A 25,143-nucleotide genomic window follows, 5' to 3' on the forward strand; every position below is an offset into this window, starting at 1 on the left:
AACATAAGTTGAACTTTGGATTATTGTACTTGTTTCTATCCACTGTAGAGAGGGGATACACCTGCCTCTTCCCCAGAGCTCTGCAGCTTTATACTCTTAAACCCACCTTATCCCTGGTTCTGTCCTTCCTGGCCATCTCTTCGCAGTGTCCATAGAGGCTTTCTTTCTGCTTTGCTGTAGTCTGCTTTGGTTACTGATTTATTCCAAGATTTTTCCCATCTGTCCTGATAGATTATTTCTCTGAACTTGTTTTAAGACCTTTTATTTCTCCAGGGCGCCTGGGTGGCTCAGTTGGTTAAGTGTCTGATGCTGGATTTGGGCTCAGGTCATAATCTCAGGGTCCTGGGATTGAGCGCCATACTGGGCTCCACACTGACAGCCTGGAGCATGCTTGGGATTCTCTCTCTCCCTGTCTCTGTCTCTGTCCCTGTCTCTCTCACTCTCATTCTCTTTCTGTCCCTCCCCCATTCAGACTCTCTTTGTCTCTCTCTCTCAAAATGAATAAACTTAAAAAAAAGAGACCTTTTCTCCAAGGAAATGGTTACACATATTCCTTTTGAACTGTTCATATTTGAATCATGTTCTGTTCTAATGATTGAAGAACTAAAGTCTCCAGTATCTGTTGTCTTTGAAAGTCACCCTCTCACCTTTTTTCAGGGTTTTATATGGTTACTTAAGGGTAATAGGGTACTGATATCACTAGGATTTGTAAAGCAGTTACTTGCTTTACTACTGACTATCCATGTTTATTTATCTTATTCATAGATTGCTGTCTTTTATTGATAGATAAATAAATTGTTTCTTAATACCATTCCCCTTAATCACATTTCACTAGTGAAATACATACATACATGCATGCTTTTCAGGTTATTAAAGCCCCAAAAGGCTCTGAAGATTATCTGCAATTACTCAACGTAAGAACAGTAGCTATGTCTCTTCTGAACTTTAGTGGGGCAGAAGTCCCTACTGATCATCTATTTTAACTCCTACAGAAAAGGGAGAAAAACACACCTTTTGGTTTGACCTGATCTAGATTATCACTATTGTCCTTTTGTGTTAAAGAGTATTGGAGTGCTTTCGATGAACTTTATTATGGTTGTGTGTATGAGTGTGTATGTGTTTTCTCATCCCTCAACTGCCTCCGGTAGCCTAGGCTGAGACTCAAGGATCAGTGCTCTCCAGCCAGGTTGCTGCTTATCTTGGCTTCCAGTTTTGACTTGTGAATTTCCATCACTGTTTTTCTTCATAGGGGACTGCATCTAGCTACCAGTGTATCCTACTCTGTGCTTTTGAAAGGACCAGTTTGAAGACTCCTTTTAAGTAGGAAAGTCATTTTCTGTGGTATCTAGAAATGGCCTAAGAAAAGGAAATCTGATAGTTGTAAAACCTTCCTTTATAGTATCTGCTAATAGATATTAAAATCATTAGAATTTCATCTTTCTTTTTTCTCTTTACCCTCTCATGAGCTAGTGAGTAGTTTAAAGGCCAGAATTATTAGAACAGTGGCAAGTTAGGAGGAGAAACAAAGGAAGTGGGGATCTGTAAGCCAACAACTGTGGAATTGAAAATGTCTGGATAAAGGAGTCTCATGCAGAGCTCAGAGAGATATAAGCAAATTATTGTCTCAGTATCTCATGTTAGATCCCAGGAATTTTTTCTTTAACACTTTTATTTTGAAATAATTGTAGATTCATAGAAACTTACACAGAAGTCCTATTAATCCTTTACCCAGTTTTCTCCCACTAATAACATCTTACATAACTATAGGCTATTATCAAAATCAGGGAATGGACACTGGTACAATTCATAGACCTTATTCAGATTAAAAAACAATTTTTTTTAATGTTTAATTTATTTTTGAGACAGAAACAGAGCAAGAGGGGAGGGGCAGAGAGAGAGGGAGACACAGAATCCGAAGCAGGCTCCAGACTCTGATCTGTCAGCCCCGAGCCCGACACAGTCCTCAAACCCACAAACCATGAGATCATGACCTGAGCCGAAGTTGGATGCTTAACTGACTGAGCCACCTAGGCGCCCCAACCTTATTCAGATTTAAAATCAGATTTACGTGTACTCATTTGTATGTTGTATGCATGTATAGTTATAGTAATTTTATCACATGTGCAGATTTGTGTAATAACAGCAACACAGTCAAGATACAATAGGAATTACTTTTTATTTTGTTATTTTATTTTGTTTCTTTATTTTAGGAATTACTTTTTAAATTTCCAAGTTGTTTTAACCTTGTGTCGATTTAGGCAGTGTGACTTTTTTTCTTTTTCTTTCTATTTTTTTTTGGCAGTCCAATTTCCAACTTGAAACGTATAGAAATACAAAGCATTTTGTGTTGGGGTTTTCTGTGAGAAATTTCTCAAAGAAATGGCTTTCTTTGAGAACTTCAAAAAGATAGGTTGTGGGGGTGCCTGGGTGGCTCAGTCAGTTAAGCGTCCGACTTCGGCCCAGGTCATGGTCTCACAGTTCTTGAGTTCAAGCCCCGCATCAGGCTCTGTGCTGACAGCTCCGAGCTTGGAGCCTGCTTCGGATTCTGTGTCTTCCTCTCTCTCTGCCCCTCCCTAGCTCACGCTCGCTCTCTCTCTGTGTCAAAAAATAAACAAACTTAAAAAAAAAGAAAAGGTTGTGAAAGTGTATCTTAAATCTGAGTACTTTATAATATTTTCATTTAATAAGTGATATCAATAATGTTTAAATCTTATTGATTCACTTAACTTTTTTAGACGGATTTCCTTATGCAGAGATAGCTGTAGAATAAAATGAAATTGTCATAATTTTTTCACCCAGGACAAATAAGTACAGATTTTCACTCAATTTTAATATTTATCCAATTGTTCATATTTTTTAATGTTTATTTACTTTTGAGAGAAAGAGAGAGACAGAGCGTGAGAGGGCGAGGGCACAGGGAGAGAGACACAGAATCTGAAGTAGGCTGCGGTCTCTGAGCTCTCAGCATAGAGCTCAACGCGGGGCTTGAACTGACAAATCATGAGATCATGACGTGAGCCGGAGTCAGATGCTTAACCAACTGAGTCACCCAGGCGCCCCTGATTGTTCATATTTTAAAAGCCATGCAGGTTAACAGATTCTTTTAGGGCTTGAATTTTGGATAGGAAGAAGCCCTATTGCTTGTTAGAATTGTTTCTTATTAAACTAAGAAGTCTTAGATGAGATGTCATTTAACTGTTCAGCTATTTCCCAGTCTTTAACATTGGTTTATACTTGGTAGCAGTGGAAAGCACACAGCAGATGTAATGACCAGACTTTTTCTCTCATTGATTTATTATCTTTAATAAACTCTTTCAAACCTTGCAGAGAATAATATAACAAGTACCTGTGTAACTGCCAACTAGTTTGAGAAATAGACTATTAGCAATATAGTTAACATGTCTTTATATTTTTACCTCATATAAACGTATCCCTAAATAATTTATAATGTTGTTTTATATGTTTTTAAAATTATATAAATGGCACTATGTTCTACATATCCTTTTGCTATGTGCTTTTTCCAATTTAATATTATATTTGTAAGATTTATCTGTTGATAATGCAAAGCACTAGTTTATTCATTTGCACATTGTTGCATGCGACACTAACTTACCCGTCTTCACATTGTCATATGGTAGGTAGCCCAGCGCATAATTGTACTAAAAGTATCTTCTTCTGTTGATGGATATATACACTGTTTTTAGGATGATGAGGTTTGTTTTGCTACTAAAACATAATCTGGAGATGAAAATCAAAACTACAAAGAGATACTACTTCCCACCCATTTGGATGGTTTAATAAAAAGATGGCAGTAACAAATATTAGTGACAAGATGAAGAAATTGGAACCTCATGCATTGCTTGTGTGATGGCAAAAATGGTATAGCCACCTTGGAAAACACGCTGGTAGTTCCCCAAAGCATTGAGTGCAAAGTTACCATATGACCCAGCAATTCTGCTCTTGAGCATATATCCAAGATAACTGAAAACATATGTCCACATAGAAACTGGTACATGAATGTTTACAGCAGCATTATTCATGATAGCCAAAAAGTGGAAACAACTCAAATGCCCATCAACCCGTGTATGGATAAACAAATGTGGTGTATCCATATAATGGAGTATGATTGGCCATTAGAAGGAATGAAGTACTGATAAATGCTACAGTCTCAGTGAACCGTGAAAACATTATGCTAAGTGAAAAAAACCAGGTACAAAATCCTATGTGTATTGATTCCATTTGTACGAACTGTCTAGAATAGACAAAGACAGAGATAGAAAGTAGGTTAGTGGGTGCCATAGGCTAGACAAGGGAGGAATGGGGAGTGCCGACTAATGGATGTGGGATTTCTTTCTGGGGTAATGAAATGTTCTGAAATTAGATGGTGGTAATGGTTGCACAATTCTGTGAATATACTATAAACTGCTGAATCGTATGCTTTAAAATAATTTTATGGTATATGAATTATATCTCAGTGAAGATGTTATAAAAACAGAAAACTCATAATGCTGCTGTGAGCACTCTTGTTCATTGTTCCATGTGTAAATGTGTTATAGTTTTTCTGAGGTTTATGTGAAGGATCAGATGTTTATGTGCATCTTTATCAGATAATGCTGTTCCAAATTCTTGGCTGTACCAATTTACATGGCCTCCAACTGCGTATGAAGGTTCTTACAGCTTCACATTTTCATTTTGTCAGATTTTTTGTATCATTGACTTGGCAGGTCAAAACTAATATGATTCTCAAATAATTGCTTACTATTTTCAGACAATGCCAAAGCGTGATGCTATTTGTAAATGTCTATTGACTATTGCTGCAGATTTCTTAGTGATTAGCTGCAAAATATTGCTTGATATTTTGGGTTTGTGCATGACTAAACATCATATAAAGTTTATGAAAATCAGGGAAAGATTGGACAAGTTTGTTACAGAAAACCTTCCTTAGCATCGGACAACTACATCACAACAAATCACATTTGGATTATTTAGTTTGTATATTATCTGGACACTATACATCTTTTTCCACTGCCTCCTCTCTCCCACCAGTTTCTTCTTTTTTTTAAATTTTAATGTTTATTTATTTTTGAGAGAGGGAGAGAAACAGAGTGTGAGTGGGGGAGAGGCAGAGAGAGAGAGGGAGATACAGAATCTGAAGCAGGCTCCAGGCTCTGAGCTGTTAGCACAGAGCCTGACATGGAGCTCGAACCCACGAACTGTGAGATCATGACCTGAGCCGAAGTCGGACACAGCCGACTGAACCACCCAGGCACCCCTATCTATGTATTTTTAAATGTGCTAATTTTTAGAAGGAAATACTGGTAAATATTAATATATGTATACTTAAATATTTATATTTAAATATATATTATATAAAATGAAACTTAACTTCTGTATGACAAAGGACACCATAAAAAGAGGTTGAAAGATAGGTGACAGACTAGGAAAAAAGTTTATGATCAAAGGATTAATACCCATATAAGCAATTTTAAAACTTTATCCAAAAGAAAAATGAAGAAAGGCTGTGAATGGACAATTATTTGTATAGTTAATACCCATATGGAATAGCAAGGGACAAAGAATAGCCAAAACAGTTCTGAAAAGAAGGATAAAGTAGGAGAGCTCACACTTCCTGATTTCAAATTTGAAGGCAGTGTGATGTTGGCACAAAAACAGACATAGATCAATGGAATAGAACTGGGAGTTCAGTAATAAGACCATACATTAATTGTCAGTTCAGTTTTGACAAAGGTGCCAAGACCATTCAATGAGGAAAGAATATTTTTTTCAACAAATTGTGCTGTGACAACTGGATAGTCACATGCAAAATAATGAACTTGGACCTTTACTTCATACCATATACAAGATGAATTCAAAATAGATCATAGACCTGGATGCAAAAGCTAAAACTATAAAACTCTTAGAGGAAAATATGGGGGTAATATTTTCCATGATCTTAGATTTGACAAAGGATTCTTAGATATGACACCACAATCATGAGAAACAAAGAGGAAAAAGAAAAGAAAAATAGATAATTAGAACTCATCAAAATTAAAAGCTTTAATTCTTGAAAGGACACAAGAAAGAGCAAAGACAATGCGTGCAATGGGAGAAAACACTGCAAATCATATATCTGAGAGGAGACTTGTATCTAAGATATATAAAGCACTCTTACAATGCAGTAATAAAAAGACAAATATCCCAATTTAAAAACGGGTAAAGGATCTAAACAGGCATATCTCCAAGGAAGATACACAAATCACCAAAAAGCACATGAAAATATGCTTGTTATTATTAGTCATCTGAGAAATTTGATCAAAATTACAGTGAGATACCACTTGCCGGATTGCTGGATGGCTAGAATCAAAACGCCAGGTAAGTGTTGATGAGGGTGTGGGGAAATTGGAACTCTCACACTGTTGGATGGAAATACAAGATGGTAAAGCCACTTTGGAAAACAGTCTGGCAGTCGCTCAAACAATTAAACATAGAATCACCATATGACCTAACAGTTCTACTCCTAGGTATATATCCATGATAAATGAAAACATATGTCCTCATAAAAACTTAAACATGAATGTGTACAGCAGCATTATTCATAATAGCCAAAAGGTAGAAATAATCCAAATATTCATCAACTTATGGATAACCAAAATGTGGTATATCTACACAATGGAATATTATTATAATAGTATAAAGGAATAAAGTACTTACACATGTTGCAACTTGGATGAACCTTAAAAACATATACTAAGTGAAAGAAGTCAGTCGCAAAAGTCCATGTACTATATGATTCCATTAATATGAAAGTCCAGAATAGGGCAGTCTGTGGAGATGGAAAGTACATTAGTGGTTACTTAGGGCTAGGAGGAGAGGTCCTGACAGCTAAAAGGGTATGAGGTTTCTTTTTGAGGCGTCAAAGTTTTCTAAAATTGACTATGATGATAGATCCACTTATCTGTGGCTATACTAAAACAAACAAAAAAATCCCTAAACAAAACACTGAAAAGTAAGCATATCATTGAATTATATTATATACTTTAACTGGGTAAATTATATGGTATGTGAATTATATCTTAGGCTGTTTTAAAATTTAAACAAAAACCATGAGAAACTGCCGAGTTTTATTATTTATCAGCAAAATGCAAATTGAAACACTGATTATATTTATTCAGTACTTTAATAGGAATCTTAAAATTCTTTCTGTCAAATATAGATATTGGTATCGAATTGAGGAACTGGGCTTTCTTTTTAAACATTGCCTTGTAAATGAGTAAATTTTTTCAGAAGGCAGTTTAGAACAATTTATAAAAATATATGCAAATTATTTGACCCCCCCCCCAGGGTTTTTTTAATGTTTATTATTTTTGAGAGAGGGAGAGAAAGAACGAGCAGGAAGGGGCAGAAAGAGAGAGGGAAACACAGAATCAGAAGCAGGCTCTAGGCTTTGAGCTGTCAGCTTAGAGCTCAATGCAGGGCTTGAACCCACAAACCATGAGATCATGACCTGAGCCAAAGTTGGACACTTAGCCAACTGAGCCATCCAGGCCCCCCTGTGCAGAAATATTCTTTAGTTTATTGTTTATAACAACAAGAAATTAGAAAAAAAAAACTGTTAAGTTTGTATAAATAGGGGAATGGTTAAATAAATTATGTTTATGGAAAATTATATGTTATGGAAATTTTTTGTAGTTATGAACAAAAGGTAGACCTATGTAGACCTCTACTAACATGGACAACATAAAAATATTGTAAGTAAAAAGAAAAATGTACAGATAACACATATAATATGCCCCTATTTATGCTGTTAAAAATTCTAAATGATACGTAAAAACATGTTGCTGTGTAAGTATGTGTTTAGAAATCATTTTAGAAGGATATATACCAAACTGTAGATACTTACTTTCCAATTTTTTCACTCTTTCAGTAAAAATATACTCTTGTGTTACTTAAACAAATTAGTTAAATCAATTTGAAGGAAAACGTCTATAGTAAAACATGGTAGTGGGTATAACTTTGCGGTGGGAGTTAGAAATGCAGAGCATTAGTTCAGCTATGATCAATCATAGACATAAGCCCTCCTGAGTGGTTTTATCACATGTAGCTCTGTGTCAGGAAGTAGGATTAGTATCCGTGTTCTTCACTTCCTGGGCATTACTTTCCATACTCTTATAAAAAGAAAATACCTTCTGCTCCTTTGATTTGCATGCCATTTGGCTAGGCCGCCTTCTTACCCTCTCATCCTTCAAAGACCACTCGCTCACAGCTTCCTCTCCGTCTCATTACTATCAGAGTATCCAACACTTTGGCCTCATAGTTTCTTAGCTTCCTCATTTTCGGTGACTTCTCCCTCTACCTGCCTGTGTCACCCACTTCCACAGTCACATCTATGACAGTTTTCACCTAGAAAACTGCTTCTCCTCTAAGCATCTGGCTTTTTGAAGGTAACATGTAATTTCTAGTTCAGTCATTTGCCTTGTAACCAAATTCTTGTTGGGACCTCCAGTTCTTCTCCCATCTCCTTTCTTACTAATTTATCAGCTTCCCTTATCATCTTGTTTAGGTTCTGTGTTCACTTCAGTAACACTTTCCCTGTTACTTCTTTACCTCTCTGAAATTTTTGAACTTATCCAGCAGAGTCCTAACCCTTGATGAACCCAATTCTGATTTCTCTGTGGTTACACCTAAGTGGCTAAAAATCACAAAATAGTGCAGATTTTTATACCACTTTATTTTCATGGTCACCAAATTCCAATAGATCCTTCCCATTGTCTGGAAACCTCATTATGTATCAACTCATTGCTTCTTTCCCAGAAAAGATCATTTCACACTTCTTTACTCTCCCCACCCTTCTGATCACCTATTTTCTCCTTTTTTTCTCAACAGATATTACCTCCTACTACTTTGTGTTCCACTCCACAAAATCTCTGGTCTGGTTTTTGTCTCCATCAGTGCACCAAAAAAAAAGCTCTTTAAAGAGCTTTATATTGAGACTTGTTAAAAATCTCTAAATTGAGTGTTGGCATAATAAAGTAGCTCATAGTATAAGCTTTGGAGCCAGACTGATTGGGTTTGAATGCTGGCTTAGCCATGTGACCTTGGACAAGTTGCTTAACTTTTTAAAAGTGAAAATAATAATATCCTTCTTAAAAGTTTGCTAGGAGGATTAAATTAATTAATGTATAAGACAATGCTTAACCCATAGTACTAAAAAATTAATAATATTAATACTTGTTAATTATAATAATCACCATTCTAATAATTATATAAATAACATTCTGTCAATTATATAATTAACATTAATATGTATTTATTAAATATTATTTAATATAAGCATTATTAATCCTACCACCATGTTCATTATTAATCCTACCACCATGTTCATTACTATTATGATTATTACTACTACTTCATAAATAAGATAGAAAACAGAGAAATTAGAATTTCTTTAACTTTTTACCTCCAAACCACTCTGCCTTAGTCTGAAGCACTCTTTTCCTTCCCTCTTAGTGCAGTGGCAGCCTTCCCATCTAAGGCTCATCCTCCCATCTTTGTTTTGGAACCTTTCTTCTGCAACCAGACACTGTTCAATCTCTCTCTTCAGTCTTTTCCTTTTATTTGGACTCTTCCACTTGTCATTAAACATGCACAGGTCTCTTCCATCTTGGAATAACAAAATCCCCTGGGCCCCTTCCTGGCCTTTAGTTACCACCCTGCCTTTTCCCTCCCTTTCTCAGCCATATTTTTAAAGACTTAATCCATGCTTTCCTTTCCCCTCACTCTTATTCCATTCCTATCTCAATTTTGCATCATTGCTACATTGAAACTTCTTGCTAAGGTCATCAGTGACCTTCAGATTGCTAATTCTGACATTTCATTCTTCATTTTACTTGACTTTCAGCAACATAAACCACTCTCCTTCTTGAACCCTTTTTATCCTATGACTTTCATGATAAATTTCTCTTGCCTTTTCCTCCCACTTCTTGTTACACCTTCCTTGTTTGCACATTCTTCTCTACCCGGTTTTTAAATGACAGAATTTTTCAAAGCTTGGTGCTGGGTCTTCTCACTCTACTCTCTTTTCCATATCGTGTTCACGTGTCTAGCTCCAAATAGTCCTCAAAAAACATTGGCTGCTATCAAGATTATTATCATCATCATTATTACATATATTATTATTATTATCTATTATATATATTATATCATCACCTTTCCCTTCCTTGGAGGACTTTGGGGAATACCCCTGAGAATATATTTAAACTTTGAGTATTTTGGAAGAAAGAATGGCATTATAATTTACTTATATTTTATTATTTCACTGAAATTAATCTGGCTTTAAAATATAACAAAACTTAATCCTGCTGATCAACTTTATTACAGTATTGGAATAAAAAAAATTGTTGATGGGGTACCTGCGTGGCTTAGTCGACTGAGTGTCTGACTCTTGGTTTCAGCTCAGGTCGTGATTTCATGATTCGTGAGTTCAAGCCTCATGTTGGCCTCTGCACTGATGGTGCAGAGCCTGCTTGGGACTCTCTCTCCCTCTGTCTTTGCCCCTCCCCCTCTCAAAATGGGGCAGTTGGATGGCTCAGTCAATTAAGCTTCCCACTCTTGATTTCGGCTCAGGTCATGATCTTGGGGTTCGTGAGATTGAGTCCTGCATCAGGCTCTGTGCTGATAGTGTGGAGCCTGCTTGGGATTCTTTCTCTCCCTCTCTCTCTGCCCCTCCCTTGCTTGCACTCATGTGCTCTCTAAATAAATAAATAAGTAAATAAAACATTAAGAAAGTTTTTTTTTAAAGTTGTTGATGTGTCTAGAATGACTGTGTTATGAATTAGCCAATCATGAGAGTCACCAGATTCAACAGTGTTCAAATACTATACATGAAGCCATTTCCAGGCACTGAAGAAAATGGTAATGATGAGGAGGAGGATGATAATAATAGAAGTAATAAGAACAATGACAATAACAAAAATGTAGCATATTCCTAACAGAAATATGTTTTATATGTTGAGTTTTCTATTCCTTAAGTTTGGCAGATTGTCACAGTGTGCGATCTCATGGCCTAGAAGAGGAAAGAGACCTCTGGAGAAACTGAGAATTCTCAGCCAGTGCATGGTACACACCACCATCCCCCACCCCTTCACAGCACAGAAAGCAAAAATGGAAACCCAGGGACAAACCAGTTATGATGTTGCTTCCACAGCAGCTAGCTGGGATTTTACAAAGGTGACATTAATGTAGACAATGCAAAGTTTCTACTTCATGCTATGTCATGTTAGTGTTGTCTGGCAGGCTGTGATCTGAGTCCTCATGGGACCCTCTTCATGGATGATTCTGATGACATTAAATTACCTTTCAGGAAATGTTCACTATTTCGTTACTTTGAAGTCCCTCCCCCTTCTAACCTGCCCTTCCAAAACAGCTTTGACATTTAAGAGGTAGTATGCCAGGTGTGCTGGTTAGCTCCATATTATCAGACACAAGGAACCTTCTGTCAGAGGTAATGTGTCTGGCACAGAATCGGCTGGCACGGTATCGTAGCTTGCCTGGCAGAGGTCTAAACAGAGGGGCAGAACATCGCTGGCAGGCTGAGAGTGGCAAGGGCGGTGCTTTGGGTTGCCCAGGTAACTCTGTTTTAGTTAGGATCCCAATTGGCTAGGGAAACATACCTCTTTCAGTGGCTTTGGTGAAGCCTTTTGATCACTGACTATTTCTGTAAGAGTTTAAGAGCAGGATCAGAAAAGGGCTCCCCTTCTGTTAACTTCTTATTTTTTTGCCATATGCAGTGTTATGTTGATGGAAATTTCAGATTTCACCGTTTAGTTCCCTCTTTCACTCACTACCAAACACAGATTATTTTGTGTAAATTGAGGTGGGAGATGGACTTTTGTATTACTAAAAGCTGGCATTGCGATTTTTGCTGTATGGATTCTGAGATGTTGGCTACCAGCTAACTGTGCCAGGACAAACTGGATGCTCACTGGATATGCTTAGGGATGAATATTAACATGATTGATTAGACTAAAAATAGGATATTTGAAGTTATTTTCATATTTAGTTACAGTCACATGTTTGTCATATAACCAGGAGATTTCTATCCTAGTCACACTAAATGTATTAGGTTCTGTTCTGTATTGTTAATAAGACCATTAAGCAAATATATATTGAATGCTTTCTGTGTGTAGAGCACTATTCTAGGCCCTGGGGATACAATTAGTAAGGCATAGATAGTCTGCATAGAAGGAGGTCCCAGTCTGGTTGGGAAGTTGCCAGAGATAACTGCAGTAGAATGCAATGCACTATAATAGGCCCTTAGAAACACAGGTGGCGGTGACTACCTCTGCTCGGTTGGGAAGGATAGTCAAGGCAGGCTTCATAGAGGAGTAATGTTAAACTAAGTCTTTGTGGGAGGAGGGGACTAAAAAAAAAAACCAAACAAACAAAAAACTAAGTCTTTGAGACCATGTGGAAGCTCTAAGCAGGGAAGTACGTTCCAGGCTTAGGAAATGGCAGGTATAAATGCATAGAGGCGTATGAAAGTGTGGCACGTTTGGAGAATTGTTATGGGAATGGTGTGCAATAGCTAGAAGCAACATGCATGAGCAGTTACACTGTGCCAGTGACATGCTTAATATTACACATAGGAAGTCACATAGTCCTCATAACTTGACACTATGGGAAAACTATTATTGTTATTTCCATTTTAAAGATGAGGTAACCAAGGCAGAGAGAAGTTAAGTAACTTACCTATGGTCTTATAGCCATTAAATTTCACAGCTAGCATTTGAACTCAAATTTTTTTTGCCAGTGCTCTAAATTGGGTGTCAGCACACTATAGCCATGGGCCAGATCCAGCCCGCTACCTGGTTTTGTACAGCCTATGAGCTGAAAATGGTTTTTGCATTTTTAATTAGTTGAAAACAGCAAAAGAAGAATATTATTTTGTGATATGTGAGACTTCTCCAAAATTCAAATTTCAGGATCTATAAAATTTTATTGGAACACAGCCATACTCATTGGTGTAGTATTATGTAAGGCTGCTTTCATAGTATGGTGGCAGAAATGAGTATCTGCAAGAGTGTATATGACCTACAAAGCCTAAAATACTCAGTTTGTTTTCTAAAATAACACAGAGAGCGTGCATTGATAGCAATAGTTGGATTTATGTACTACTTACCTTTTTAAAAATCTGTTTTCATATTTGTTATCTCATGTGTCCTCCTGTCAACCCTGAAATGAAAGGAAGGTTAAGTTTGGTGGTGCTTTCTATCATACAGCCAGGAAACTCTATTGTAGGAAGACTGGGATGGGCTGTGACATTAAAGTTACACTCTTTTGCTTGTACAGTGTCTTGTAATGTCCCTCATTCTGTTCTGAAATTTGCCCTCTACCTCTGTCCTAGATATACAGTTGCTCAGAGCTGGGGCTCAAGGCCACTCCATAGATGAGACAGTTGAGATAGATTGAAAGAACAAGGTAACACACACTCTTTCCTTAACCTTCAGCACCTCTGCAACAGTGTCTGAAATTCTTTGTCTTGGCAACGTTCAACTTATTCTGAGCACACTGCCAGTGAAGTGCTTCAGGAGGCTTGTATTTGATTTCAGATAAGTAAGCACTTACCATCAAAGGAGACAGGGGGCATTTCTCATTTTCGTTTCCATAAAGGGATGCAATTGCATTGTTGGGCTACATGGAAAGTCTTTGACTTAACGGTAAATTTTGAATCCTTTTTTTAGGTTTTCACTTCCCCATTATTCTACTTTTAAAAGGTGAAGTTTTTACTTTTTGCTATTCCTGGTCTTTTCTAGAGCTTAGGAATACTGCCTCTTTTTAAAAAAAAAAAAAAAGTCTTTTTACATTTATTCATTTTTGAAAGACAGAGCATGAACTAGGGAGGGGCAGAGAGAGACAGAATCTGAAGCAGGCTCCAGGCTTTGAGCAGTCAGCACAGAGCAGCCCGATGCTGCTGCATCCAGCCCAATGCAGGACCCGAACCCACAAACCGTGAGATCATGACCTGAGCCGAAGTCATACGCTTAACCGACTGAGCCACCCAGGCATCCGGGGAATGTTGCGTCTTAATCAGTAAATAACAGGAGCTTTCCTGGTGACCTCCACACTACCACCAAGCTAGTCAGGGAGAGTGAAGTGTAACTCTTCTAGGTGTGACCTCAAGGGATGTTTGTCTTATCTGTTGCTCTTTATTATTCATTGCACTATCCTATATCTAGGATATAGCAGTCTGAGGATTAAACTGTAGGTCACGTTACTTATATTATTGAGCTTGATGCTTTCAGGAAAAAACAAGTTATTTAGATTTCTAAAGTCTTAACCATTAGTGCCTTCTCTTTCAGCCCCAATAGTGAATTCATATTATCAGCAAAATTGATTATACCCAGATTTGGTCTGTTAAGGCCCAGCAGAAATAAGATGCTACCTTAAGAGAGGTCAACTATATTTCCACTGATAGCCAGAATTTCCTTGGCCACTGACAGTGCTGAGGTCAGAGCAGTGTAGGAAAACATTTCTGTGTCCCAGGGGTTAGATGCCTCAGGGATGCTGAAATGCCTGAGGTGATGGATAGCGCAAGTGTATACATTTATCAAAACTCAGTGAATGTGTACTTAAGATCTGTGCTTCTCACTGTATGTAAATTTTACTTCAAAAGAAAAAGAGTACTCCAAACAAGTTTTGAACTCTTGCTAATGACATGTTTGTGAGGTATTTGGGGACATTATTAAGAATGTCTGCGGGACACCTGGGTGGCTCAGTCGGTTAAGCGTCCGACTTCAGCTCAGGTCACGATCTCACGGTTCGTGAGTTCAAGCCCCACGTCGGGCTCTGGGCTGACAGCTCAGAGCCTGGAGCCTGCTTCCGATTCTGTGTCTCCCTCTCTCTCTGGCCCTCCCCCGTTCATGCTCTGTCTCTCTCTGTCCCCAAGGTGAATAAACGTTAAAAAAAAAAATTAAAAAAAAAAAAAAAAGAATGTCTGCAATGGGACAGACACCTGATGAAGTATAGCACAGTGTTAATGGTGGACTACAGGTCACGTTAGGGTAAATCGGTATTCACTGTGAAATTCTTTCAACTTTTCTGTATGTTCAAACATTTTCATAATAAAATATTTGGGAAGAATGCCTAAAGAGGATGGGCAAGTAATACAACTTGATAAAGCAGCATAAGGTATAAAACAGTAGAGAATGGTGGGGTGTGGGGCGTCAGGTACTCATGCTCTGCTTAGAGAAGGTAACTGCTGCTCAACTTCAACTAATTGTTTCTTTGCATTGTCAGATATTCTAATTTTTTTTTTAATGTTCATTTATGTTTGAGAGAGAACGAGAGTGTGCACGCATGTGAACAGGGGAGGGACAGACAGACAGGGAGACAGAGGATCCGAAGCAGGCTCTAGGCTCTGTGTTGTCAGCACAGAGCCTGATGTGGGGGCTCAAACCCATGAACCATGAGATCATAACCTGAGCTGAAGTTGGATGCTTAATTGACTGAGCCACCCAGGTGCCTTGTTTTTTGTTTTTGTTTTTTTTTTTAAGTTTATTTTGAGAGAGCACTAAAGGAAGAGTGAGAAGGGCAGGGGCAGAGAGGAGACAGAGAATCCCAAGCAGGGTCCACGCTGACAGGGGGGCTCAATCCCACAAACCATGAGATCATGACCTGAGCCAAAATCAAGAGTTGGACGCTTACTGACTGAGCCACCCAGGCACCCCCAGATACTCAATTTTTTTAAAAATCTTGAATGTGGAATTTTTAATGTGAAAAATCATTATTTTTAAAATACCACAAGGGCAAAACAAAATGCTTCTAATTTACCAACCTTCTATCCCAAAGATTTTAATTTTAGAGGAAAAATTGGAGGTGTCCTCTTGGGTTGTAAAGTCACCATTGTTATCACTAACATGTGACTCTGAAGAGATTCCAGCAGTAGCTGAAGCTTTCTACCGTAACCTCAATTCCCCTGTTCTGTGGGCTCCTGTACAGTAATGCTGTGCCAGGGCCATGCCACCGTATTCATGACACTGACCCAACAACGAAGCTTTGCTGGGGGGGGTGGGGGGAGGGCCTAAGAACAGCTGTGAGGTTGGGCTGGTTGGCATGTTTTCCCTGGGCTCACTTTAGGATTATTTAATAGGGAAAGGGCAGCAAGCAGTACATGCTATCTTGCTGCTCAGATGTAGTTCCTGGATATAAGTCACTCAGGCTTTAACAGAAATTAGCACTAGGTAGGAATCAGCAACAGAAAAGACTTCTAAGACTTCCTTATATTCCCTGTTTTGGCTAAGTGGTGTCGCAGTCTACCCAGGGTCCTAAGCTCTCAAAAATCTTATCCTTTTTCACTGTAGGCATTCGAATCAGCTACACTGTCCCTTCTGCTTCAGGGAGGCTTCTTTTCAAGTCTGTCCCCTCCTCAATGTCTCTACTGCTAATATTTCACTTCAAGACCTCATCCTCTCTAGCCCTTGATTATAATTTTCTCAGTGGTGTCTTTGTTGTGAGTTTTTCCTGCCAGAAGTTCAATATTCATATTCCCACTACAGTTACCATTCTTTTTTTTTTTTTAATGTTTATTTCTTGAGAGAGAAAGAGAGAGTCAGAGAGAGACACACACACACAGAATCCGAAGCAGGCTCCCGGCTCCGAGCTGTCAGCACAGAGCCCAACGCGGGGCTCAAACCCACAGACCATGAGATCATGACGTGAGCTGAAGTTGGATGCTTCACCGACTGAGCCACCCAGGTGCCCCCACAGTTATCATTCTTAAGATACAATTCTGGTTTAAAAAACTCAGCATCTCCCTGTTGCCTTCAGAGTAAAAGTTAAACTCTTTATCACGAGGTATAAGGACTTTCACTGCTGCCAATCTATCCTACCTATCTTTCTTCCTTCCATCTCCCATGAACATTTTTCAGTATGGCAAATGAAGCCCTATTCAGATTTTCGTGTGTGCCCTCACCCCCATCTGAGTACATACATGCCAAACCTCTCACCATTCCAAAAAACTGTCTTTTTTTTTTTTCTTTTCTCCAGACCTTTTCCTTTTCTCCAATATTGCTGTTCCCTTTGCTTCTGGTTTTCTTCATCCCTGGTTTTTTAAACTGGCTGACTCCTTCCCTTTTATAAGTTAGGTGAATAATATCCATTCTCTGAAATGTTCCCCGTTACCCCCAAAGTTAGTGACTTCTTTCTCTGTGTTATAATACTTTGTACATATCACTCATTTTATATTAGAGTATGATTCCTGTTGGCGTGTATCATTAACATACCTCTTTCTACCACTAAATGGTAAAGCCTTCTTCATCTCTGATTCCTTTATCTCCCCTTGAGGACCATGTCTGGCATAGTATAGGCATCAGTAAATGTTTGTTACATGAATAAATGGAAAGATACTTCACAGTCAAGGAGCATATTACTAAGATAAATTCTTAACCTGTTCTTTGGTAATGTGAGTCAGTGTCAGATCCGGAACTTAAATCTGTCTTCTCAGATTTTCTGCCTGTGCTAACAGTAGACTTGATGGACCCCTCTGTAGCCGTGACTCTGTTATGGCAAAACCCAGTAGGCAGCCCTTGAATTTCCTTTGCCAGCTGTAGGAGTCATTCTTCCACTCCTGGCTCATTGTCTTCCCTTTCCTCTAATCCTTTTAATTTACTTCCTTCTCTTGTTAATAGAACCTGACTGTGGTCTGTTGGCACCTACTAGAACGTACATAGAGACTATGCTATATTTATATTTAAGTATGTAATTCTTGCCCTGTCTTGTGTGAAAAGGAATGTTCCTGCTGAGTCTTAGAGACAAGGGTAGTGGTGGTGGTGGTGGAGGAGGAAGTAGTAGTAGTAATAATAATACTAACAGCAGCTAACACTTTCATGGTATTTACCCATATGCTGGACACTAAGTGTTTTTATGTCCATTAGCTCACTCGTAACCCCATGAAGTAGGTACCATGATTGGTATGATAATTTTATCGATGAGGGATTTGAAGCAGACTGAGGTAATTTGTTTTAAGAACACAACACTACTAACCACTAGACCTGGGATTAGAGCCCAGGAAGTCTTTATTCCGTAGTCTGCCCTCTTAACCAGTGCACTGTACTGGGTAGGGGACCCTACGTGTGGGGAGACATGCCAGTAAGCGATACGGATTCTCATAGGACCAGCTTTGCCTGTGTAAAACTCTTGATGGAAATCAAATGTGCTGGGAAAATAGTAACCTCTTGTTTCAGTATCTCCTTTTAGGGATAAAATTTGCTGTATTGATTTATGCTTTATGAGAATTCAGTCTTCCTGTAATTTCTTTGTCGCTTTTACTCCTTACCTAACTCAGATCCCAGAATTGCCTTTCTTCTTTTCACAAGGCTTACTTGACAGCTATGGAGCACTGCCCATGCCATAGCTTTCAGGCCGTACTCTTGCGGCTTATGAAACACTTGTTTATGGGCACGGAGTGATCTGGAGTTAAATAGTAAAATCCTTCTCCCTGGGACAGCAATTTACTCTACATGCCAAGTTGGCAGCAGAATAGACCTTTGGGGGGCTGTGGTTAAGACAGGTAGCCAAGATATGAGGGAGGTTTCTAATCCAGACTCATGTTAATAAACAGAGTGGTAACCAAAGCACTTTAATGGGATCTTTGTGTTTTGCATTTAGTCTTCGTCAAGAGTGACCAACTCAAATCAGCCAATTGACCACATTCCTCATATGAAATTATTGGAGAGTTAGACTAATATCAGTTTACCCTATATATGCTAAAGCAAAGTTATTTTTAGGAAGATAGTATCAGGTATTAAAAATGTTCCATGAGCCAAGTGGTATCTGGAGACTGGCCCATGAACTCTATTTTGGATGCCTCTAAATTGGTAAGTAGAAAACATTTAGGTGGTTCTGAATATGTGACCTTAAATAAGTCACTTAACTTTTCTGGGACTAGTTTCTCCATCTGTAACATGAAAAGTCCTAGTGTTTATTGCTTTAACTACCATGTTCTTTCCTTTTACATCCTTGTTGTAATATGCTTTTTCCAAGGAACTTCTTTTGATCAAGTCTGTTAAGATGAATCATCCCAATACTTAGTGTGCCTCAGCTCTTGTGTGCAGAATTTGTAAGAAAATAACCTCAGCAAGGGCTTTCTTATTTCTGTAGAAGTATCTACAAGCTGTGGACACTCTTTTGACCTGAGAGGAACTCATGCTTGAGATTTTTACCATAATTACTAGGCCTCATTTATTGTTCCTCAAAATCAGGATTATCAACGAGTAATGAAACAGAGATTTGGACATTGGAACTCTAAAAGTTCTGTTTGAAGAGTAACCATGGACTTTAAGAAGATGCTGCTTCCATTTCCTGGGCCCTTTCTCCTTCTACTCAACTTTATAAAAACCTGTGTTGATCTAACAAGAGGTAGGTCAGATGTGTATAACCTTGTATGGTACAAAGTTGCCAAATTAATACCTGTAAGACAACGTAATGGGTCTTTCTTCATTCAAGTGGATAAATGCATGGAGAATGCAGAAGGTTGAAGGCAACATTTGAAGGGTCAGGCCTTGGGACATTTTAGAGTAGGCTTTATTGGCGTCCAGAATGAACATATTTTTGATATCTAAATATTGTCAACCTTTAGGCAATATGATACTTGCTCTTAACTGAAGGAAGGTGTTTTCTAGTCCCAAATTGTAAACATTTACAGTCTTGTGGGTACTATGCCAATTTACTGAGAACACAATCTTAATCGGTATGACACTCCATGGAACATTCTTTACTTCTGCTGTTTCTCTTGGCTATCTCTCCTGAAAGGCTACAGATCAGTGTCCAGAGCCTGCCTGACCACTGAGTACATAATCAGATATAGTTCTCACCACCTGGGAGCCAAACTGTCTATGCCATTGGGGTTGTAAGTCTTTCACACAGGGCTGACAGTTGCTGGAGTCACCTGTCATGTTGGAGCAGAATGCTATTCTGATTCTCACTTGAGTAGTAGTTATACTATGTCATGACATGATTGGAATAGAGAGACAGGTACTTGGAAGGAGTGACTCAACCATTTGGATCTGTCTTAACTACTAATATATTAAAGCCCTTTCGTAGTGATGATCTGTTGATGATTGAGATTTCCAAATTTACTAACTCCTTTACCACCTTTAATTTACTGGTATACATTCTTGTTCTGTGAGGAGGCGACCTCACTGGAGCAGGGGGACTTTGAGCTTTGAAATGTTGCATTTCAGAGCAAACTCCTCATCAGTACTGCCATCCTAGTTTCAGTTTCAGTCAGCAGCCAGAATACTTTCAGCAAAATACTTAACGTGAGAACCACAGTCAGGTCTTTCAAGGCATTTGCTATTTGGACTAATGATGGGGGCGGGGGGGGGGGTGGTTCTAGAACTTTCTATTAAATGTAGTTGTCTTTTAAAAAGTGATATAATTAATGTTTTGACCACTTTTCATCTGGCAAAGAAGGGGTGAATCACAGCTCTAATTTTCATCAATACCAAGGAATAAGGATGAGGCAGACCCTTCAGGTTCTGACTTCCTATTCTCTGCCAATTGTGTTAGTTTTCTGTGGCTTTAGTAACAAATTACTGTAAATGTGGTGGCTTAACTTTACAAACAGAAATCTATTATTGCACAGGCTAGAATTTATAATCTGGAGGCTAGATGTGGGGAACTCAGGTGTTGTGAAGGCCACACTCCCTCTGTAGGTTCTAAGGGAATATTTGTTCTTTGCCTCTTCCAGCTTCTGGTGACTGTCAACATTCCTTGACTTGTGGCCATATCACCTCAGTCTCTGTCTCTGTGATCGCATTGCCTCCTCCCCTTGGGCTATTTCAAATTTCCCCCTTCCTGTCTCTTATAAGGACACTTGTCACTAGAGTTAGGGCCCACTTTGATAATTCAGGATGACCTTGTCATCTCAGCATCCTTAATTATATCTGCAGAGACCCCTTTCCGAGTAAGGTACATTCATAGGTTTCAGGAACTAGGATATGGGCGTAGCTTTTGGGGGGCCACCATTTAACACACTACACCACTGGAAAAGAGATACATGGACAATACAAAATGGATGGGAGGCAGCAATATATAACATCCTTGACCTGGCCCTAGTCCATACATGGATGTGCTATATGATTTTGGTGGAATCACCTTGGGCATCCTAGACAGGTCTTTGGGCGATTCTAGATATCTGAGAATCAACTAAATGTACAGAAAATGTGACTTTCTGTGCATTTGGGCATTTATTCTTCTACTTAACAAATATCTATGGAGGGCTTATTATGTGCCAAATGCTGTTCTAGGTGTTTGGGCTACATCAGTGAACCAGTAGCCTTTAGTGGAATTTATGTTCTAGCTTTGCTAGCAATGACTTGAGATGTTCATATAGGTGATTCAGGAATGTGGTGTTTGGCTGATGAATGTTTGTGTGAAAGAAATTATGCTCTTTGCTGTTATCTCCAAGCAGCTAGGGTTTTTAGCATCAGTTGAAATTATATAATTTGGGGGATTATATAAATTTTGACTATATACCTTATATGTAAATAATAATATTAATTATCAAGTATTAATATAATTAATAGTACTAATTATTATTCAATTATTATTGAATTATGTAAATTTGGAGAGGCTAAAGGACAAAATAGTGACATGTATGGAATGGGGATATAATACAAAGATCATCATCTCCCAACACTTTTGTCAGTGTGATTTGTTGAAATCAAGGCAAGCGTGAGCTGAAAAATTCAAACACGTAGATGTTATGCTGCCCCAAGCCCAGCTTCTAGTGTGTCATCTGCCTTGGCACCTGGAGCTGGGTTTGTGGGGAAGAGAGTTGTTCTGGGGCAAAGGTAGGTAGTTTTAGCAGTATTCTGATATACGCGAGCAAGGTCAGCTCTTGGAGCCAGCGGCACTTGGTGGTGGTGACAGTTGCAGGCTATTTTGGGAATGGAGGAGGCTTTGTTTTGTAAGGCTTTCTCTGCACTCCCAGATTTAACTCTGGCACTGATCAACCATCAGCCACTTTTGTCTTTGATATAGAGAGAGAGCAATGTTAGGTACAGTATAGAGATCATAGTGCTCTTTTGTCATTTTATTGGTAAAATCAAGTCTTTTTCTTTGGAGATAGCTTGTCATTGCCAAGGAAATGTGACATGCCGATTTTATGAAACTTTAAATTCTTATCTGGTAATTTTTCTAATATTTCTCTGGACCAATAATTAAATAATATCTCTTTTTGTTAAAGAGCTTAGAAGAACTTGTTACTTTAGTAATATTCTGTGTGTCCTCGGGACTGAAAAGCAGAAGGAAATGAACATAAGCCATAGCAGAAGGAATTGGGCTAAATGCAAAGAAGAATATTCCCAGTGATGTCATGAGTAACATCAGAAACTTTTTTAGTATCCTTTGCCTGTTCAAGGAAAGGAAAAGACTCATCTGTCTGGAAGGTTCATTGCAGCTCTGCCTAGAGACATCGTGTTGGAGCCCACGGCCCTGGACCAGGTTTTACAGATGGGTGAATCTGCTCATCTACGGGGCTTCAGTCGTGAATGAGTCAGCAGCACAGCTGCAGATGGAGTGGGCAGAAGGGCATCTAAATTTAGTCGTTATTCACTCGAGAAGGTTTTCAGTGATTATTTGTCTCTCCTTCATGGCTTTAGTCATATTCCTTCTTCTGGAGACCGAAACAAAAAGAACAGAGAATGGTCACTCCAAGATACTTCATGAGAGCGAGTGCCCTACAACTCTGTTGAATGTCTCTGAGGATGATTCTCTTTCAGCTGAACCGTTGATACATACTATTTTATTCACATTGTTCCTGAATTTGGGAACCTGCAGGATTCTTTACCCTAGAAAGGGAATTTTTTGAAGTCAGGCTTGATAAGCAAGCTCTAAAATCCTGATAGTTCAAAGACATTTTTAACCAAACTGCCTTCCTCCTAGAAGATACTGGAGGTGGGGGAGGGCAGTGATGGGTGAGGAGTTAGTACAGTTTGTGCTTTTTCTACAAGAAGTTGCTATTTGTTAAACTGGTGGCTTAAAAACAACAACAATGCCACAAAAGCCCACGAGGTAGGTGGTATTCTCATGCTGTAGATGAGTACACTGATACTCAGGTTACATACCTCATTCAAGGTTATCCGCATTGGCAGAGCTGGTATGCAATCCCAGGGCTGTCTGGCTTCAAAGCTGATGTTTTTAACAATATACTCTCCTTCACTTTGTGGAGGATATGGGGGATAATTTCACTCTTGACCTACTTTATTTTATTTGAGAGGATTCTTTGGAGATTGATGATCTGCCAGATTACATTGCAGATCAGGCCAGCTTTTTGTTATTGTCTTCCCAAACATCGTCACAATGTCATTCTTCTAAAAATACTCTTTCAAGAATTTCAGATTTATAGACGAAAATATCACAAAACTGAAAAATAAAACTGAAGTGGTGATAGAGTGAGGGAGATTAAGAAAAGGAAGGGAGAGAAATAAGAGGAAAGGAAAGAGAAGTTTCTCCTGTTTCGTACCTGGACTCACTGGGCTTATTTTAGGCCCCCTGGGATTTGGTTGCTGTCATCATCAAAGAGCAAAGAATGATCTTGAAAACATTGGCTTCCAAAAGTCTGCCTGGTGGTGGTGTGGCCATCGGAGCTAAGTTTTTAGACTGTTGAGCTAAAGAAATTTTGCAACCAGGCAGGAAGCAGTTGACCCAGCTGTTTTAACGCAGGTTACGATGACACATTTGACCTTCGTGATACAGGCCTTTGTTATTACGTGGGCACGACACTTTCTTCTCCGTGGACTTCAGTACCTTTCTTAAAAGTACCCGTTTCCATCCTTTCACTTAAAAGTCTTTGTTAACAGTTTTTCGCAAGGTACTCTGCAATGAGTTGGCCAAATCTTACTCTATGGGGTTTGCAGACTAGCAGACATGCAATATATGAGAAGAATTTAGTGATAATAATAATGAAGTATTCTACCTGGTAAAGAAGTAAAAAGTAAATTAGGAATGCTTGTAGAAGTTGATAAACCTAAGAGAACACACAGAAGAAATGTAACTTTTAGAGCTACTTATTGAAAAAGAGACCGTTATGAATTGTGGCTGTAAAAGTCATCTGGCTTCCAGAGGTCACGTTAAAGGAATATATTCCATTGCATCAGATCAAATCTAGGCTGATATGTTAGCTAATCTCAGTAACTGTAAAAAGAGTATCAAATGGGAAAAATGAACAAAGGTGCTTTTTGTAACTAGGGTTACCCAGTTAAATTTTCATCCAGAGCGCATCAACCTTTGTTCACCCATGCCCCTACTTTCAGGCAGTATTGACATGAGGTTTATCTCTGGAGGGAGTTCCCATAAGTTCTCTTGGTAAGATGTATACTACTGAAGTCCCTTATATATATTTAGAAAAAGGAGGAGTATTTTAATAGCCTGTACAGACAATTGTGGATACTCTTCTTGGATATTATATATTCAAACTCCCAACAAGTAGTAGTTTCTTAAATATTAGTTGCATTGCAGAATCTGAAACCGTGTGAATGGATTTTTCTTACTTTGTGACATTAAAAATAGGAGTCTCATTTGTTTCTAGGTTCTGAATTATTCCAACTGTTTTGGAACGATAAAAGCCCTGATAATGATTACCTTTATCAATGCGGGCATTGATCCTTTTTATTCTGTACATTTATTAAGACAGCCTTTTGGTCTGCAGATCTCATTGCTATTTGTGGCTGTTTCTCCTAATTGTTGCTGTGTGATGGGCAGCTAAGGATCCCTATAACTACCCATAACTACAAACATACTTCGCCATATTGGTTGGAGCCATTCAGAAAATACATGGAAAGAAAATACATTTCTTCAGTTTGAAGTGATCACCTCATCCTTTCTCACCAAAGCGGGGATTGTTTGGCAACCCTAGAATCTTAAACTATAGCTTCCCACTGAGGAAATTGCATTTGATTCTGTATGACTATTTTGTTTTAAAAGTCATAAGCCAATTAGTAGTTTCTAACGTGTCCTCTTTTTTATAGTATGATGATGAAACAGCTCAGCCATTTGAAGTCCTTTAGAAATCACTTTCACAATTAATCCTGATAGTACTGTAAATAAGATTAGGTGTCATTATACCTGTTTCACAGCTGGAAT

General features: G+C 38.5%; 1 protein-coding gene across 8 annotated transcripts in view; it reads left to right on the top strand.

The window, feature by feature from the left end:
• The window catches only part of PPP1R12B (protein phosphatase 1 regulatory subunit 12B), a 218,543-nt gene that overhangs the window by 31,145 nt on the left and 162,255 nt on the right, over window positions 1-25,143 (top strand). The gene's annotated exons all lie outside the window — the stretch shown is intronic.

Source organism: Panthera uncia, chromosome F1 (assembly GCF_023721935.1).
Source record: "Panthera uncia isolate 11264 chromosome F1, Puncia_PCG_1.0, whole genome shotgun sequence".
NCBI classification, from domain to species: domain Eukaryota; kingdom Metazoa; phylum Chordata; class Mammalia; order Carnivora; family Felidae; genus Panthera; species Panthera uncia.